This window comes from Sinohyriopsis cumingii, chromosome 3 (assembly GCF_028554795.1).
Source record: "Sinohyriopsis cumingii isolate HCF-2022 chromosome 3, ASM2855479v2, whole genome shotgun sequence".
NCBI lineage: Eukaryota > Metazoa > Mollusca > Bivalvia > Unionida > Unionidae > Sinohyriopsis > Sinohyriopsis cumingii.
In genome coordinates, this window is record NC_142963.1 from 32,635,933 (window position 1) to 32,651,198 (window position 15,266).

General features: G+C 35.7%; 1 protein-coding gene across 19 annotated transcripts in view; it reads right to left on the bottom strand.

The window, feature by feature from the left end:
* Window positions 1-15,266, bottom strand: part of LOC149802647 (RNA binding protein fox-1 homolog 2-like) — a 141,556-nt gene that overhangs the window by 73,421 nt on the left and 52,869 nt on the right. For 2 of the 19 annotated variants that reach the window (XM_089951989.1, XM_089951984.1), the window contains exon 1: window positions 103-359. The exons of the other annotated variants lie outside the window; for them this stretch is intronic. The gene's annotated coding sequence lies outside the window, so the exon portion shown is untranslated. Of the gene's footprint in view, window positions 1-102; window positions 360-15,266 lie in introns of those variants that run through there. 19 annotated transcript variants of the gene reach the window in all.

The following is a 15,266-nucleotide window of genomic DNA, read 5'->3' on the forward strand; positions in this document are numbered from 1 at the left end:
ATACTGGCTTAGTATTAATACAACACAACAAAGACCAGTCACAGGTCTTGATGCTTGCAAATAATGGTGATAGAAACTATATTTCAATATCAAAACACTTACCTATACACTAGACTGTTGACTTCAATGAAACTCTTCCAAAAAAAGACTAGTAGTCCTGCTGTTTTATACAATATGTTGAATAATGGAACAGAATGGAATCAACAACTTCAGGAAATTTAAATTAGCATCAATGTTGTTTCACAACTTTACAACTACAGACATCAAGACAAATCAGTGAGTAAAGCTTAATGTACAAATCTGTTAAGGCAATTCTGCAATATTGAGTCAACTTTTGTGTACAAATACAACACTGCCCATTTACAAGCCCGACTCTTGCAGGCAACTGACAGTTGGACAGATGTATCATCAGATCATGTGACTAAATACCACAAAGCACTGTTCAATTATTCTCTCACATGTATGTGACACTACCCTACTGACAATAAAAAAGCAGCCAGTCTGGTCTCTGTATTTGTCAGCTTCCTTGCCAGATAACAGGGACAAAAGGAACTGATTATTAAATCAAACTTTAAACTCTGCTGATTAATGTTGCCACATGGTGTAGTGAAAAAAATTCCACTGTCGGCCAAGTATTATTATTGCTGAATACAAAGGAATAACAGATTGTGTCAATCTAAATGCATATGATGAAGAGATCTCAATGTAGAACGCCTGAATCGGGTCCCTTTGAAATTTAAAAAAAAGAAGAAAAAACTGTACAGAAGGAAAAGAAAAAGCAAATTTTCTGAATAAAACCAATAAAAAATAAAACTACACAAGATGGAAAAATATCTGAAAAATACAACAGACAATATTTGTCTTTGTATTTTTAAAAAGATAATTCTTGTAGACAACTTTTGGCTTTAATGTTTAGATGTCTACCCAACAAACTTAAATGTTATCAGTAAATGAGAAAAGTATATTTAACTTAATATTGCCAAGAATAAGTTGATATATTTTCAATTCAGTACATGAATCATTTCCTGCTGAAGCAACATTGAGAAGAAAGTCACACACTATCATAATGATATTAAGGCAAGTAATATTTATTATATTATCAATGTGATTTAACTAAATTTAATTAGGTAGCAAGGGACTGTTGTCATTTTTATGGGTTTAAAGCCTTATTTAAGAATACAATAGGCTTATATATGACAGCATATATATTTGGTGAAGGAACCCAGTAAAACTGACCCTCTTGAAGCTACTGGCAAGCTTTCTCACCTATCCACATTGGCCAAGCCCAAGGATCAAACCCAGTAAAACTGACCCTCTTGAAGCTACTGGCAAGCTTTCTCACCTATCCACATTGGCCAAGCCCAAGGATCAAACCCAGTAAAACTGACCCTCTTGAAGCTACTGGCAAGCTTTCTCACCTATCCACATTGGCCAAGCCCAAGGAACAAACCCAGTAAAACTGACCCTCTTGAAGCTACTGGCAAGCTTTCTCACCTATCCATATTGGCCAAGCCCAAGGATCAAACCCTCGCAAGAGATGTAAGTGATCTGTAAATCCGAGCACCAAAGACCACTCAGCCACCAGGTGAAACCAGTTAGGGACTAATCGATTTTTGTTTTTCATGAATGGCAAGGGCCTTTTTTTAAAAACTATATATATACATCTCACAAATATTTTGAATATACTGTAACCCTCTTACTTTGATTTGCTACCCATCATATTAGTTTTTTAAAACACAATTATCTCCAGATAAAGAGAAAGAAGTATTTGGTTTGAACGAAAATATCAGCCCAATGCACCCACTGCCCCAAAGTTGGTAAATTCCTAATTGATAATGATGGTAACTGAGTTATCTCCATGCCATGATAATTAGACTTGAGCAGCACTGATAATAAACCTTGATTACTGTAACCAAATTATTCTCTTAATTTTTATCTCCTGTTTAAATTATTTAGTGTTCAGTAAAATACACCTACTCTAGGTGATCAATCAATAAAGTTCCTAAAGATGGCAAGTGAGTGTTAATAACACTCAGGATCTCACCTGATACATGTATATTGCCTTTAAGAAAGAAGAAATCAACATCCATCCTGAGCAAAATCATGTGCATCATTTTGTGCATTGCAATTTTTGGAATGCAGCCTTTAAAGTTATTACTGCATGCGCAGAATATGCTTACAGAAAAAAAAGAAATATAGTCACTTGTAAATCCAACTGTAAACAACATATACCCTGCTCTACTTTTACACAATGCACCAGTAGATAAGGCTCTACATGTTTCTTTGTTCTACAGATTAATAACAAACTACACTAACCCATATCTGACAGGACACTATGTACCAGCAGGTCTGGGTTGATGCATTTGGACTTGTCTCATAGGCAGGCACATATGCATGAATGTAATCCATACATGCATGATAGAACTGCAGGCACAGATTACCGGTAGTTCATGTTCAAAATATGTCATAAGTCATCATGATGTTGTACGACTTCAGTTTTGAAAAAGTAATTTTTTTACCAATGGACTTTTCGAGAATGCAATGTGGGTAAAACTGGTGAAATGTTATTTTAACAGAGCTGATTTTGAAGAAATATGTTATCGCAAAATATACAATCTTGTTGTCAGAGTGACATGTAACAATTAACTTTCATATATTGGTTAGGCCTGCAATAAATTGCTAGCATGCTATGGATGTGATGATGCTCGCGTTTGGTGGCATGATTGATTTTTAATTAGAAGCAAGTGGGACCTTGGTCAGACATATATTTTAACTTGGGGTTAAGTAGTGGGGAAACAACATGGAGATAATCCAGAGACAATCTGGGTGCATTTAAGTGTCATAAAAGATTTTTTCCTGAAATAGATCTTAATAAAGGCAGAGTTGAGAGAAATATTCTATCTTCAATGGACATGTTAAATTTTTGGCAGTTAGATAAAGTAAATCCTGACTGGCTGAACAAAATGAGCAGTGCATGTTTCCCAGACAAAATTCAATGTTTTAAGCGATTTCCCTCAAATAATTTGTGTAAATTTTGACTCCTGGAAATAAATCTTTCTCATAAATTGTTCACAGGATGGGTGTCTGGAAGTCGATGGACATGCAACTTAAAAGAGATTCCGTTAATTCGTTTGTGAAATTAAGTTGCAAGTTCTGTTAACCAGAGCCAGTGGTATCTGGCCTTAGAACGCATGGCGACCAACATAGTTAGTGATTTATCTAGTTTATGTTTTGGTTCCATTTAGGTATGTGTCTAACTGCTAGGAAAGACATTAACTTAATGGTAACAGGGTTGTGTGTATCAGTTGTGAACTGATATATTAGCCTTGATTTCTGTTGAGTTACGATAAGACAGTATCGGACCTGAAAGTGGGGAGTATTGTTCGATCCTAGAAGTAAAAAAAAAAAAACCTGAAATACATTTAGGTTGCATATTTATGTAGTTAAAGTGGAATAGTTCCATATATGCATCACACAGTTGGAAATATAGCAGACGACCAGGTTACAGTTCATAACTCTAAGAGGCTGGAGAGTTAGGAAGAAGAAAAGGAATACAGCAATTCTGACCTATCACCAATGCTGACTTTGAGAGGACCAGAAGCAACCAGGTTATGCAGGCATGCTGAGTAAATGAGTTCAATCATTCACTGGACTTCAAAATGAAATTTGTTTTATAGTAACAGAACAACTAATTGCATTTCTTACACATTTTTTAAATTTTATTTCTATGAGTAAAGTGTGTCATCCAAATGTCATGTTTAATTTCATTTTATGTGATTGATTACACTGTTATATTTTACATATGGGAGGTCATGTTGTTCTATTATATATCTCTGCTCAGATCTTTGTTATTTCATCCATTAATTTCATATTATATTGTTATTTACTCTATCCACGCAATAACATCATGGTCAATCATCTCCAAGATAACAATAACAAAAGCACCACATAAGCAGGCACCCAAACAGTTTTCATTTCACTGGTTCATCCATATATCAACACTAGACAATGTCACGCCTTGCATAAAATTCCCCTCAGATCACTTGAAAAGATGTAGCCAATTTATACAGGAATTTTGGTTGTGTAGATTCTTGTCTGCTGAAACAAATACTTTTAAGTGAAACTGAATCACCTACCTACTCAAAATAAAGTTACATTTCATATTGTGAAATACTTTTTACATAAAACTTCAGTGGTATGCAGTATGGTTATTATATGCAATGAAAGCCACTAAACTGTACTTGAAAAAAAAAGAACAGCATCTAAACAAAAACACAAATTATTGTTTTTGCTTATTTAGATGACTTTGCTAAAACAAACACACAAACAATTTCTTAACTGCTTGACCAAACCAGCCCACCACTATTTTGCTTTGTAGGCCTATAATGCCCTTCTCACCTGAGACAACATGACAAATGATGCTGGTGTACCAGCCTGAAAATTGTGACAACAATGCCCAACAGGCTGGGCTGGTGCTATGGGCCTCTAGTCTAATCCTCACTGATAAGGGACACAAAAATGTTGATGACTGATACGAAGTCATATATCTTCAACACTACCTATCACAGCTTGCCCCAGGGTCCCAATGTACAAGTAAACACCTATAAAGCTTCATACATGATTAACAAGGACATGGACGCTCATTCATATGTCAGGATAGTGCACATCATATGGAATGTTCCTTTATACAGACTACCTCAAATCTGTACCTATCTACCAACCATCAAATGACCAACTAAACAATGCACTGAATGATTTAAAATGCATGGTGAAGGTTATCAAATATATAATAAAAACAAATATGATCATCTGATTCGAAATGAGATAGGCTAGTAGAAAAACATTGGAACTTTGACTCGGAAATATATGGTAAAATGTACTGCATGTATATGATATGTCCTAGCTAAATGTTTTAACAGCACACCTCATCAACAAGCTATGGTTTGTTAAATACACAAATTCATTCACCACAGCTACAAAAAAATTGAATTTCCTGTGTCAATGACACTTTTTTTGGGAGGGAAAATAAAATCTTATAAGTTTAGTTATTCATTCTATGTGCACGTCATGATCAGAAATAGTCAACCAATACGATAATAAGCATTACATTTTGCTACTTTCAACCCAAGTCTAGGTCTTAATAAAAAACAAGTCACTTGACATGACTATCTCTGCAAGCTGAAATTTTTTTCTTCTCAAGAATTCAAGACAAGACCATATCTTCATTTTAACTGCCATGTTTTGAAACAGTCTCTGATACTCCTCACCAATAAAATAATTTTCAAATTACCTAGCTGTTGTGGTGGACATATTGAATGTCAGACTGGCAACATTTTCATCAGGACCAACAACATACCATAGAACTTTTGGTGGAAACCCATTTGGTGCAATGACAAGACTTTCAAAATGGCTGCCATGGTAGCCATATTTGACATCAGACTGGTTGGCAACATTTCTATTTAGTACCAACATCATAAGAAGTCTTTTGCTGAGAGTACCATATCAATATGATCAATCATCCAGAGTGCCATATCAATATGATCAATCATCCAGGAAGGTATTCATATCAAGATTTTCAATACAGTGACTGTAGTGGCCATATTGGAAGTCAGTGACACTCATATTCATTAAGGTCCAAGCAGACATCATAACAGGTCATAGGAGGTCATTTAGTAAAACCCCTTTGTTAAATCACCATCATTTCAAAAGTTGCAATAACTATTTTCAGGACAGTCACAGTGATGCCTACACTGGATGTACTACAGCATAATTTTCATTTAGGACCAACTAGACTTCACAAAAAGTCGTCTGGTGAAAACTCTGTCAATCAAAAGCAAGATTTTCAAGATGACTGCTTTGGTAGCCTAACAGAATGCCAAATCACCAATATTTTCATTAATGACCAACCAGACGTCATAAGTCTTTTAGCGAAACCCTAGTGTTGGTGTGTGTGTGTGTGATCTGGATTTTTTATGTAGCTTTACATATTTTGCAGTCATATAGCTACGACATCTGTAGTGTGACAGTTTATAGTGATGTCTAGCACTTGACATCATGCCGCAGACATGTAGCATCATGTGCCACCTAGTCACATTATCCTGAGACCAGGCCGACCAGTCCAAACACTAACCTCTTAATGCCGAGCATCTAGCAAAGCAGCTGTTAGTGCCATTTTATATGTTTTTGGTATGATTCGAAAGGGGTTTAAACCCAAGACCTCCTGCATCCGAGCCTGACACTCTAACCACTAGGCCACCGGAGCAGTATACCTAGTGTTGGAAAGACAATCCATTCCCAGTACGAAATAATAATCCATTTGTTTTTGGCAGTAGTTTTCTCATAAATTTCCTCATTTATTTTAGTCATAATCTCATATCCATAATGGATATAACATTGGCATCATTTTCCTTAGGCCAGTCTAGACACCATTAGAATACTTTTATGAAAACCCAAAGCTAATATGACCATCCAATCAGGAGAATTATATACAAGAATTTCAATGTGTTCTCTGTCATCCATCTTGCAGATCACAGTGACACTGTTTCATTCTGGACCAACTAAATATCATAATTAGAATTCTGGTGACAAATTTTGAATGACCAGCCATAACAAGATTTTCAAGACAGCTGTCATGGTGGCTGTACTGGATATTAGATCAGCACCATATTCATTTAGAACAAACTGATGTCTTGTGGTGAAAAACCAATGTTGGAAGTACTTTCATGTGGAAGGAATAGCAACAAGATAATGGTTATCAAATCAGCACAGTTTTTAATTAGGAACAACTAGACCCGTGTTTGTGTTTGTGTGTGTGTGTGTGTGTGTGTGTGTAGTTTCATTGCAATCCTCCTTGTTTGTTTAGTAGGAGCAACAACATATAGGTGCTAACAGATGGAAGTCTGACAATGGACAACATAAAATGAACAATTGATGACTGGAAAACGGGGCTGGGTGGTGTTTTTTAAACACTTAATTATCATTGATCAGGTGAAACAAATTATTTTTTACGATCAGAAAACTGTTAAAAACCATTTCTGAAATTTTGTAGTTGCATGTAAACAAGTACTTAAAAAGATATCCACAAGTTCCACTATGAAAGACCAATTTGTGCAAACACAAGTATCAATTCAACATGGCATCTTAACATGTACTGATCAGAATACAGTGCAATTTTTTCCAGTTCATTCCCTAAAATTCAAGTAGCAATTTTTACTGGAAAGGACCTAATATGAACATCAACATGTACAACCCAATTCAATCCTATACAATGGAAGATCAGTTAAATATAAAATGAACCCAGTGCAACCTGTGTCCTTTCATTCAAATAAAATTAGACAGCAGAAATTGTCCACCCATGTTGTCTTATGGGTGAAATAGTAACAAACCTCAAATATTTCCATTTCGTTACCTGGGTGCGTAAATCACACACTCCAAATCACACCTTGTTTTCAACACTATTGTAATCATAAGGCACAGCTGATTATATCACCCAATATATCCGACTGTTCCTGGTGTATATATGAAATGCACCATACTGAGATGTGGAAATAACATGAAATATATCATCAAATGCTTAAACCCATGTGTGAAAGATATCTCTTAATAATTTTTGGCAATCCAAAGTCTATTTATGATAATCAGAGGCTGAACTACTTTATCAATGTTTAAATTGCAAAACTTTGATGAAAGGCTTTAATCTGAGTGTTTTATATGCAAATTTTTCCATTTAAATAAGTGTCCCTGATAATGAGTTATGTCTAAATCACCTCTCCTAAGACAATTTAAACTTCTGAAGGAAACTTGTTCTCAATTACTGCAGTCCACATGGTACCTATTTACCGGTGCATAAACCAGTTAAAACTTGCAACTTGGAAAAAGTGAGGGTCAAGGAGAATGAAAAGAATCAATAGTCCCTTGATAGTATTTGTGCTCTCCTGCCTGAAAAGCATTTCAAGAATTCAAGACAAAATTGTTTCTTCCTTTTAACTGCAGACTGTTGAAACCATCTTCAATAGTCTTGCCTGATAACAAGACTTTAAAATTATCTGCTGTGGTGGACATATTAGATGTCAACTTGGGCAATATTTTCATTAGGAATGAACAAAGCACTACAAGAAGTCTTCTGGTGAAAAACTCATACTGATGTGACTTATCATTTTTGAGAAGCAATGACACAACTTTTAAGAAGGCTGCCATGATGGTCATATTCAATATCAGACTGGTTGGCAACATTTTTATTTAGTACCAACTAGAAGTAGTAGTCAATGCAAGATCTTCCATTGGCCATTACAGCAGTCATATTAGAAGTTGGATTTGCACCATTTTCAATTAAGAACAACTAAACATCAAAAAATAAACATTTCAGTAATAACGGTAAAATGATATGACCATTCAGGTGAAATAATCTTTACAAATTTTGAAGATGGCCACTGTGGCAGGCATATTGAAAGCATGAATGGTCCCATTTGGACCAATGAGACATCACAAGAAGTTTAGTGAAAAACCCCAATGCCAATAGGTCCATTCATTCAGAAGAAGTAGTGATCACAATATTTTCAAGATGGCCATTGTTGAGGCCATATTGGACATCCGATTGACACCATATGTCTGCTGATGGCCATAATCCACTCCTTATGGCAATGCTTGAAACTATAGCTTGTAATGATGGGTAAAGTGAAAAATGACCCTGCTCTCTCCAATCTACTCAGCTAGGCCATACGATAAAAAAAACTACTACCGGTACTAAAAAACCAAAGTTTGGTCAAGATGGGTATCCAAGGGTCATAACTCATCTAAATCCAAAACAATGGAGCATATTTCACATTGGAATATACTGTCCGATTCAACTTCATGATTTAATAATGACTTCAGAAAAATTAACTGGCCATCATTAACACCAAACAATCACTGGCTGATAGACCTGCAACTAAACTGACCCCTGTATAAAGGTGCACAAGAACTTCAGCTGAGATACAATATTCCTCGGTAAAGTTGTGCTGTGTAAAGCCAAGTTAGGAAGACCTGCAGTCTGGGACCAAAACTCTTCTGAATTATAATGTGGAACACTTGAAATTAAACTCATTCTTATGTCATGGAACACTGGAAATCAAAATCTCTTAAGGTTTTGTGAATCTGAAGCCACACTCCAAATTTGGTTCAAATCTAACAGACTTAGTGAAGGCTTCCAAACAAAACAAACAACATGTAAGACACATGCAAGTTATGTGTGTGACTTGGATTTTTAACGTAGCTTTAACAATTTTTCAGTCATATCGCTATGATGTCTGCAGTGTGGCAGTTAATAGTGATGTCTAGCACTGAGGCATCATGCCGGAGACATGTAGCATCATGTCCCACCCAGTAACATTATCCTGACACCAGGCCAACCAGTCTTAACAGTAACCTCTTAATGCTGAGCGCCAAGCGAGGCAGCTGTTAGTACCATTTTTGTAAGCCTTTGGTATGACTCTGTCGGGGATCGGACCCACATCCGAGGCAGACGCTCTAACCACTAGGCTAACTAAGTTAGAAAATATTCATACCAAAAGGTGCATCAGAACAAAATGAATGGTTCTTGAGAAATGCCAGTTACATGCAACATCCCATGTGATGATACCATGTTAAATGTCAAGGGCCATAACAAAACTAAACCAAATGGCACACCTAGGTCTTCAGTCAATGCACACATCAAACTGCATCAGAATATGCTGAATGACTCGTGACCTATAAAGTGTACGACTCGTGACCTATAATGTATACAACTTGTGACCTATAATGTATTATATGAATTTGCCAAAGAAATTTAATAACTGAAAAAATGGCAAAACCTCTGTAAACAACAGTCTCTCAAAGGGTCTGACACATCTGCCCAGAAAAATATTCAAAGATTTCAGAATAAGACAATTTCTTTTTAACCAGACTGTTGAAACCATATCTGATATTTTTGAGCAACAAGATTTTAACATTAGCCGCTGTCAGCTACATTGGCTTTAGGATCAGCACCATTTCATTTAGGACAAAAGGAAAAAACTGCATGTTGATATGACCACCCATTCAGGAGATACGAGATTTTCAAGATGGCAAATCTGGGGCTGCTGTATCAGAAATCAGATTGATGCTATTTTTATTTAAGACCAACAAAACAACATCAAGAAGTCATTGGGAGAAAGCCCTATGCTGATTATGACTTTCTGTTCAGGAGTAGCAGTAATAAGAAGATTTTCAAGATGGCTGTAATGGTGGTCATACTAACCATCAGTTCAGCATCAATTTCATTTAAGAACAATCACACATCAGAAGTCATTTAGTGAAGAAAAAACCCTGTTGATATGGCCATCCACTCACGAGTTCAGGATTTTCAACCGGGCTGCCGTGGTCACCATATTGGACATCTAAGCAGCACAATATTCACATGAGATGAATGTATGTACAAAATTTCATGGTAATCCTACAAAGTAGTTTAGCTTTGTTTTCATTTTTTGAGTTTTTGGTGCCATATTTCAGCACACAATAGGCTATATATGGCAGCCAGTATATTTGCAAGAAAGAACCAATGACTCATGGGAGGTTACTTGCAAGCTTTCTCGCATACCCATGTTGGCCAACTGAAACCTGAACCAATGTAGAAAGAGGTGAGACTTGTGAGTGATCTGTGAAGTTGTTTATTAGGAGTAGTGAAGTGATAACTTGTGCTAATGGACAGGCAGAAATCAGATTAATACAGAAAAACAGGCCTCCCTGTAAGCTCTTCTGGTCTATGACTTATAAAGCTAAAAAATTAACCAGAAAAGGCAAACCTTTAAAATGCACATTTTTCACATACCAGGTAATTCACCAACAAAGTGGCATCAAATTTTGTGTAAGGGTTGCTGAGCTATGCTGGGTACAGGTGTGAATGGATGGACAGATGGATGCCAAACAGATGCAAAGGTGATTAAAGCCTAAAATTAACACCCGTTCTTCTGATTCTTAAAGATTCATCTATAGTGATGTATACATGTTCAAAACAGGAACTTGTCAAATCATTTCAAAATCTGTTGAAACATTCTGGGGAATCTAACCTTTACATACCTTACTACAAATGGCAGTAGTGCTGCAAGTTCAAACCTCCCTGAGGCACTGACATTTACATTATTATTAACTGATGACAAATGTTGTACAATGTCACAGACAAAATAACAGAATAACAGGTACATGTACATAATGCTGGAAACTTGTGCTCATGCAAACGAAACAATGTTTCCCATTTTGCAGAACTAAATAACACAGCAACATGCTGCCTTCCCAGATAGCTTTCATAATTTGTAAACTATTCATAATCACACCTACACATACTTTGCATTACAAGGGAAGTTAATCTGCAGTTAACATGAATTCCATGTTCGTCCTTCCCCATGGAACCCCACCTCTGGAGTCATCACATGGAAACTGTGATGGCCTGGTGGTTAAGGCATTGGGTACATGACCAGAAGTTGTGGGTTTGATTTTCCTTTTTCAGCAGCCGGAAAATAGACTACCAGATTTCTCTGGCGATTATGTATTAAGCTATGGTTTTCTCTTCTCTCTGAGAAGATTCAGGAGGAATGCATGTTATGAAAGGCTAATCTACTTCTACCACAGGTGACAGCACTTGAAATAACAACAGCTTCTAAGCAAATCTGAAAAGTGTTCAAGCCAGGAAACTTTCTCTCCAAACTGATCAAAGCATGTTAAGCATTGTCTCAGAAGCTATTTTTTAAAATTTATTTTTAGTAAAAGTAGTACCATCTGATAGAAGATCAACATCAGTTGCATCAACTTAAAAGCCCTTCATGTCAAAATGCTTTCTGTAAAACTATCAAATTCCTTTCAGTATTTTTTTTTTTCAGTCATTTAAATGATTTTCCATTTAGGTAATGACACCCATTTTGGTGGCAAATTGGCATCATACACATACATTAGCATGCCCTTGTTTTATACTTGTTGTTAAAGTTGACAGTTACTGAGAAGTCATTTAATGTTTTGTCTATTATTGGAGTGGCAGCTACATTTTATGGTGGACAGGCATCATGAAAAACCATTATACCAGGATGCTTTCCATCAAATTCGGTGGAAGTCTGTTGAGCAGTGTTTTGAGCTTTTCCATTTATAATAACCGTGGTCACATATGATGGTTGATCTGCATCTTTTGAACAAATTTTAAAAACTGTCATGCCTGGACACTTTCCATCAAATATGATGTCAGGTCATTTTTGAGAAGCTATTGTTTAAAGGTTAATAACAGTTGTCAGTGCGATTAGCACCATTTGTATAAATGTGAAAAAAATTTTATGCCATTATGTTTTGTTGTGTTCAGGTTTTTCTATTTTTGGTAATGGCATCTTATCTGATGGTGGATTGGTACCATTTAAACAAATCTTAAAGCTCTTCATGCCAGGATGCTTTCAATCAAATTTTGTTATATTCTGCTGAGTGGTGTTTTAGATGATACTGTTTCAAGTTTTTTCAGTTACTGTTAACAACAGCCATATCTGATGGAACATGGCATCATCTGAACAAATCTGAAAGCTCTTCATTCCCAAGGATGCTTTCTGTCAAATTTGGACCAAGTCTATTGAGATGTTTGAAAAGATGTTCTTAGGTTTTCTCAATTTTAGTAATGGTGTCATTATCTGAGAATGGATCAGCATCATTTGAATCAATTTTAATGACTGTCACGCCAGGATGCTTTCCATCAAATCTGGTCAAATTCTGCAGAGCGGTTTTTGAGATGTTGCTCAAAGGATTTTTAATTAGTAAAATAGGGCATATTTAACAGTTGATTATTATTTGTACAATATTAAGTCATTTATAGGTTGTTTAATTTTTTGTATATAACTACATTCATAATCGATGATAGGTCAAGAATATTTTAATTAAATCTGAACACGTTTATGCCAGGATGCTTCCCCATCAATCTGCTTAACCCTTTACCTCATAGAGCATAGTGACAAAGTGCAGCTCGCTATACACAGAACACAGGTTACCTAGTCGACCGCATACACATAGCTTGCCTGTGAACTATTAAGCAATGTAGTGTATGTTACGTTTAACAGCAATTTTAACCATTTTACATTTTTGGTACACACCTATTACATGTGGAACAATTTAAGAGTAAAGTCCGATTGTTATAGCTGTGTAATTATTTATCACGGAAGAATTTGTTATGTGCTTTAAAATCTGGAGAGAATTCGTTCACCATCATGTCAGTGAGGCCGTGTGACCAACCGTAGAGCTGCCATTTCTCATACTCGAAATTTACAAGTTTTTCATCTGTGTTTACATCACTAAGTCATCTAAATTTGATAATTTATAAAAACTAACTGCAGCCTATATTAATATCAGAGCCTTTACCTAGGTTATTGAATCTTTCATAGTTGTGATTCTAATCATGAAAACTTCGTAAGTACTGAATGAAATCCGCGACCGCCATTTTGGAGAGTGGAGATTACGACCCAGTTACTTTAAATAGCAGATATCGACCAGTACATAAACAGTGACCACGTGATCTGACGTAATTGTCATTCACAGAAATGAATGTAGTATCTAATAAGGGGTTTTCCCCGAAGGTGGCGCTACGAAAACCGGCTTAAAATGGCTGATGTTTACAGCAGACGTCAAAAGGCGCTTCTATGGGACTTTTGTAGAAGCGTCAAAAGGCGCTTCGATGCGACTTTTGTAGAGGCGTCCAAAGACGGTTGTATGAGGTAAAGGGTTAAATTCTGCTGAACAGATACTGAACAGTATTTCTATTATTAGTAACAGTGGCCACATTTGATAGCAGATTGGCATCATTTGAAAAAAGTTCTTACCAGGCTGCTTAGAGACAAAATTGGTAAAATTCTGTATTTCAGATCAAGTTTTCTTTGGTTGTTTTTCTACCTTTATTAATTGTGGCCATATCTGATGATGGATCGACATCATTTGAAAATGATTTTTTTAAAGACCTTTATGAAAAGTATGGTGCATACTGCCTGTAATGTAGTCCAGGCTTTGTTTTTTTTACTTCACACATGGCCCTTGGCTATCTGGATAATTAGCTGACGACCACCAACTTGCACCTGACCAAGTTTCTGTTTTGTGGGTTTCATTTTGTTGCAAAAATAGAATTTGGTATTGAAAATTTGCTTCAGGGTTTTTTTTTTAGAACATGAGTTCAGTTTACTAGGAAGTTGGGTTTACTGAAAAAAATGAACAATTCTTCTTGAAATTAAAGGAAAAATTCAAGACCAGAAAAATGTTTTGTTTTCAAGAGATTTCAGTTTTAAGAGGTGTCAATGTATTACATGTAGTAACAATGGCAGTAGGCAATGGCAGATCAGTATCATTGCAACAAATTTAAGAAACCTTCATGCAAGAATGCTTTCATCAAATTTGGTTAAATTCTGTTCTTAATTTTCTGTATATGTTTAACCTCTATAAAAATGCTACCCAACAGAGATTATAAATTGAGCTCTACAAGTCAATAAATTTAACTCAATTCTGATAAAGTTTGAACTACAAGTCAATCAAAATTAGTTTCACAAGCTTAAATTTGAACACACAAATTACACAATTTTCATGTCCTGTATTCTTGACATGTTTCATGAAACTCACAGTCTGTTCACAATGGACAAGACTATATGGTTCATTGAGGGTGCTACACTGGCATGTTTCACTGTAATTGGTTTGAGTATATAACAAGAATAACAATGAAATTTCTATTGGCTACATTATGTGAACAAATTCTCGCAGGGTATGCATGTTAAGGTCAATTCCAACTTTCCATTAATCTGAAACAAAAGGTCATGTCTATGCATAATCTTTAGTCCTCCCGTGTTTACATCTAAGCAAGGAATTGCAGTAACTGATATAAACCTCAATCTAATATGAAAATGTATGCTATAGGTGGGTTTCATAATACCATCCAAATATTCTTCCAATCACAGAAAAAGTTTTTTTTAATTGGGGAGAAACATTCCAGAAGCTTTCCAATGGAATCGTGATTTATTTCTACATGGTAAGTTCTTTAAAAAGGATAAATGAAAGTACAATCAAACAAAAAATGTGTAGACACTATTTAAAATCAAGTTCATATGGAAAATACTGGCTTTTTTGCAGTATTCATTCCATTCTAAAAGGGCAAAAAGTTCTATCATTTCGAAGAAACAAAACAACAAAAATAAGTCACAAATACCCTTACCTGTGTTACAGACTACAGCATGGTTTCATACAATTCCTTGCAGGCAAAAATAATCAAGCCCATCTTT